Raw genomic sequence first — 6,149 nt, forward strand, 5'->3', positions numbered from 1 at the left:
ATCTGATACCATCCACATCCCCTACTCTAAACTCCCTTCATCAACTGAACCTCTCACCCCCACAACCTCCACACCTACCTGCCTGACTTAAGCTGACACCCTCCTCCTGGACCTGGCTTGTTTTCCAACTCCCTTGCTCCAGAACTACATTCCATCTCCCCTCCACCCACCCCCACCAACCATGGACACTCAATATCTCATCCCCTTGGACTTGATACCACCCACCCCCATACCCTATCCCTCCCCACAGACCGATCCCAAATTACCAACCCTCCCCAATCCCTGCGACTCCCAACCATCACCAACTGGAGCCAACCTGACAAGCACTTAACTCCACCCCCAAACTACCCCGAGTACTTTCTCATATAGCTACCACCCTACCACTAACCCATACAATCAACACCTTACCCCTCACCACATGTCACAATACTCCCTTATCCACCTGAAATACAGCATGAACTACATAAAAAAGGAGTGTGGTTTCAATGCTGGCTGCATGGATTCTTAAACTGCTTCACAGAGAAAGCTCTGGTCCCAGACAGACCAATAGAAAATTCCTAGAAACCCAAGGTTGTATGTTTCTTTCCATCCAATCAGCATAAGATCTGGGCCCTTTTTTATTATGGAAGGGATTAACAGTTGACAAGTTGGGTGGTTGGGGCCAAGTGGTTTATAAAGGATGGAGAAGTGTTTTGGAGAGAATGGGGTGGGGAGGGCAGGGGAGTTGTTGCAAGCTGGGGATTGAGGGACTATGGGTGCACGCTAGTTGGTCAGCACTTTAAAGTTACATACATTTTGAGATTTTACTTTTACAACTGCTGCTATTAATCCCTTCAAATCCAGGTTCTGTGCTGTATTTACAGTTCTGTGAGACTTAGAATACTTCTGTGGGAAAATTTAGGGATCTAGCCAAAGCCCCTGAATTGGGCCTCAATGCTATAGGCATCCGCACAGGTTTTTGGGCACTATATCTCTTCATATTACAAGCCTGAAATACCCAGGTAAATATAATCCATGTTCACGTGTCAGGACATGCTCTGGTTTCCGATGCGCAAATTTCTCAATGTTCATTGCTAATCCAGTCAGAAGATCCAAGCCTTTATTGTCTTCAAATTGATCCTATCAAACTTATTTTTGCCTTCTGGCACATATGCAACCACAGACACAGACTTGCTGACCGGCTGTCAATTGCGGTTGGTTGTTGCACACAACTGGCTCCATGATGGTGAGAGGAATCTACGCCACTGTTCAGTGTATAGCCAGTACTCAAGCATCAATGGGCCACAACTGCAACCTAAACCATATTTTATGATTGTGGCACTTCATCAAGTCAGATTTGACACTTAAGTAATCAAGTCCACTCTAGTGAGGAAAGTTTTAAAAACACACAACTTTAAGGTAATACCAAGTTTTTCTTAAATGTAAACTGAAGCATCAGACAGTCAGTATCATGTCAGCTTGCTTGAACAGCAGCACTTTCATATGAGTCCGAAGTTATAGATTCAAGTCCTACTTACTTGAAGACATAATCTAAACTCGCAATCTACTGAAGTACCCATAGAATGAAGCATTGTCAAAGGTGCCATGGGATGCTAAATTGATAACTCCAGCTACTCATTCAGGTCAGCATAAAAACTCCTACAGCATTCCTGTTCAAGTAATGAATAACTAGCGTCCCCATCGACATTATCCACACACTACTTATTGCTGTTTGGAGAAATTAGTAGTACAAATTAACTGGCCAATTTTCTACAGAGCAATAACAGATTTTGAAAGTAATATACTGCCTATATAGGACAGGAAAGACACAATATAAATGTAAGGTTTCACCCTCTTCATTCATCTCACAAGCAATTTTGTCTCTAGCTGAAGACCGTAACTAATAAAATTTCATGATTTGGAGACGCCGGTGTTGGATTGGAGTGTACAAAGTTAAAAATAACACAACACCATGTTATAGGCCAATAGGTTTATTTGGAAGCACTAGCTTTCGGAGCACTGCTCCTTCATCAGGTGATTGTGGAGAATAAGATTGTAAGACACAGAATTTATAGCAAAAGTTTACAGTGTGATGTAACTGAAATTATATATTGAAAAAGACCTGGATTGTTGCTAAGTCTCTCAGCTGTAAGAATGACCATGTTGGTTTCAGTTCTTTCATATGTAAATCGCAAAACTTTTTTTAAACTTTTTTTCACTTACATTCTCAAGTGAACTTTAACAATTGGTGTCATGTCGGCTCAGATAATATATTGAAGGTGTTAGCTCCCTGTGAGGCTGTCTGTGCCACAATGGGACATTGCTCTTTTATCATTATATTATTCTGCGATCATTATCATGCGGTGGAGAGGTTGGGTTATGAATACAATAAATATATTGAATGGGCTTTCATGAAAGAGAATTTTTATATCATGAAATCTGAAATAAGTACTTAGAAATGTATCTTATTTCGCCTTATCAGAGATCCACTCATGATGAATATTGTTTTTTTTCACTCATTCATAGAGTGTTGGCATCACTGGCTAGGTCAGTATTTGTTGACCATCCCTGCTTACCCTCATTGTTGTAAGTCTGGAGTGACATGCAGGCCAGACCAGGTAAGGATAGCAGTTTCCTTCCCAAAAGGACATTAGTGAACCAGATGAATTTTTACAACAATCAACAACAGTCCATCATTAAACTTTTAACTGCAGATTTATATTGACCAAAAATGTCATCATCAGCCATGGTGAGATTTGAACCCAGGTCCCCAGAAGATTATCTGGGTCTCTGGATTAATAATCCAGCAATAACATCACTGAGCCACCATCTACCCAAAGACAATGTCATGGAAAGTGTAAGGTCAGGGTAGCTGGTGTTGGTATCGGTTGGCAATAACTTGTCATAGGGCAATATAAGGTATCATGGCATTTTGGGATGATGAGTCATGTGTTGGCATTAAATTGACATTGACACTAAAATGTTTAAAGGGTGAGTAGGGGCATGGAGAGTGAGAGAAGCAGGTGAGAACTACATGGCTTATTATTGATCAAAACAATTGGTGGGCCTTTGATCCAATCTTCTTTGAACCCAGCACCTGAGGTCACTTCTGAACCATTCCAAGGCTGTTGGAGCCAACTCCAGCACACTTGTATCCATTCCATGCCCCAGAACAACAACTGCATTGCTTCAGGATTTTCTTTCCCAAATTAAAGATTCCAAATTCCCGTAACTTGTCTATGACATAGAAATTCTATCCTTAATAGTTGAAAATGGTCTGAAAATGGCAAAACTTATATGGGTTGGCAGTCAACTAATTTCAGAAATTATCGGTCTGAAATATAAATTGCTTTGATCAACTTAAGTTGGATGTACCATAATGTTTCTGAGCAGGTTGATTACAAAATATCTATATATCAGCTCACAGAATAGTTTCAAATTTGATCCTAAATTCAAGCAAATTGCCTTCAACATCAACAACTGCAATTATGCTGTTAATTAATTAGTAGTAAAGCTTCCACCCTTAAGAATAAAAAAAAGTCACGTAACTTGGCTGTTCACCACCTACTACGTTTTGAACCATAAATATGAGGTGAGACCAATCCCCACACAGGTACAGCAGCACCCTCTGGTGGGATAGTTATCGGAGGCCAGGGAAGAATCAGCCCTCACTTCCCAGTTTACTTGTGCTGAGAGATCAGACATCATGATTAACATCATTCTTGCAGTTAACCTATCAGTCCAATTGTTTCACTTCTGGTGAGTGGCTAAGTAGTTACACACTTCCCACTTCACTAGTCAGACAGCTAAAATGATTGAGAGAGGAAGACAGTTTCAAAATTTAAGTGGAGACCGTTCAAAGCAAATGCCAAAACAATATTTATTTTGCATTTTCAAATTCTGGAAAAATGCTGCCAACATATCAAGTATGCTTAACGTATAGGATCTAAGTTAAAAAAAAACACTGACAGAGCACTCTGTTCAAAATTTTGTGAACGTATTATTTCTCCTTCCTTTTTAAAGTTATGCTTCTGATAATACTACCACACAAATAGCATATCCGAGTTTAAAATGTGATGTGGTCCACTTTTGAGCCGACAAGTACGTCTTGGCTTCAACATCCTTAAGCTAGCAAAAGAGATTGACTACAGTCAAGAAAACAACTGGTTCTAAAATAAGCCATTGTTTAGCACATGGCCAAGGAGCAACCAATAGAAGGTTTCATTTGAGGAACAAATCACTGCAGATGCTGGAATGCTGGAAATGACAGTGAGTAAGGCAACATTCGTGGAGAGGGAGCAAGCTAACATTACGAAGAGTCTTCTAGACTTGAAATGTTAGCTTACTTTCTCTCCACAGAAGGTTTCATTGGGTTTAATGGACTCATTATGGAACTCAAACAAAGCATGTGGTGAGATTAGCGATGTGGGCATAAGCAAATTGTTCCATTCTTTCAACAGGAAAGAAGTCACATATTTTACAGGACTGGTGGAAATGTTCAATCCTCTGGCTTCTCAACCAGAGCAGTTAATACAAATGACACAGATATTGCTGAGTGAGTAGCCATCTTTCAGGAACGAGGTGAAGGATGTGAAACAATCTAGTTCATCAGTTAAACAACCACAGTAGATGGCTGAAGTTGCCCAACATAATCAACAAGCTGACATAAAAAAGCTGATATACATCAACGTAGATGTACTAGCAGATTGAAAGTAAACATTTGTTTGAACAAAGTGGAGTTTTATACAGCTACATGAATGCCAAACTCATATCTACAAGACTCAAGATGAGCTCAAAAAGAAGAAATTGCTTAGTCTGACCAACTAAGACATTGCAGAAAACTAAATGAATATTACCTGGTCCAGAAATCCAGGACACTGCACAAAAGAAATACAGCAACTGTGGCGCATGATGGACATTCATAAGATTAAAGATCCCTCAGATGATGTAATGGAGTATTCCCTGAGTTACCAGGTTACAGTTCCTCTACAAAGGGATTTCAGGAGATTTAAAGCTCTCGATCTGGCATTGGACAAACAACCAGGTGTACCAGGAGTGACATCCTAGACAAAGCATACACCAGGTAGAAACGATCCTCCAGCAGGAAATGATCCACAGATTAGAATCAAGATCAACAGTCTTTAAGCAGAATATCTGCAATTCTTGCAAGTCTGAAGAGACAACATCTTGGGAAAATTGTGAGATGTCCTGACCACAAGCATTTCCAAAGAGGCTTGGACGGGGCAAGGAGTGATAGTGGAAAGTAAATGTATATTGATTAACTACAGGGGGAGAAAATGTGAGAGATGTTAGAGCACAGAATGCTGACAGAAGATATGATATAGGTGTACAAAGTTCTGAGAGGCATAGGCAAAGTAGATAGTGAGAAATCTTCCCCATAGTAGAAGGGCCATTAATCAATTAGGATACAGGGGGTTCAGATGGAATTTATTGAAAAAGACGTTGCACCAACAGGGTTGTCGGTATCAGGAACTCATTACATGAAAGGATAGTACAGGAGCCTACTTTTAAGCCATTTAAGAACTACTTAGATGAATTCTTACATACAAAAATACAGGCTGCATGTTGGAAAATGCAATTAGGAAAACAGGATATTTGTTGACTGCCACAGACGTAATAGGCTGAAGGGCCTCTTTCTGAGTTGTAAGAACTTTATGATGCTAAGTTGTATAATGTAATGGTTCTGGAAGAATTAATCTTAATGCTACATTGAACTCCACCTAAGATAATGATGGGTAAATTGTAACCACTGCTTCCTATTCTGTTCAGACTACCAGGGATATATTCTCTACCACTGATAGACAAATCTGAAACTCATAGAGTCATAGAGATGTACAGCATGGAAACAGACCCTTCGGTTCAATCCATCCATGCCGACCAGATATCCCAACCCAATCTAATCCCACCTGCCAGCACCTGGCCCTTATCCCTCCTAACCCTTCCTATTCAAATACTCATCCAAATGCCTCTTAAATGTTGCAATTGTACCAGCCTCCACCACTTCCTCTGGCAGCTCATTCCATACATGTACCACCCTCTGTGTGAAAAAGTTGCCCCTTAGGTCTCTTTTATATCTTTCCCCTCTCACCCTAAACCTAGTTCAGGACTCCCCAACCCCAGGGAAAAGACTTTGTCTATTTATCCTATCC

This window comes from Chiloscyllium plagiosum, chromosome 5 (genome assembly GCF_004010195.1).
Source record: "Chiloscyllium plagiosum isolate BGI_BamShark_2017 chromosome 5, ASM401019v2, whole genome shotgun sequence".
Taxonomy (NCBI): domain Eukaryota; kingdom Metazoa; phylum Chordata; class Chondrichthyes; order Orectolobiformes; family Hemiscylliidae; genus Chiloscyllium; species Chiloscyllium plagiosum.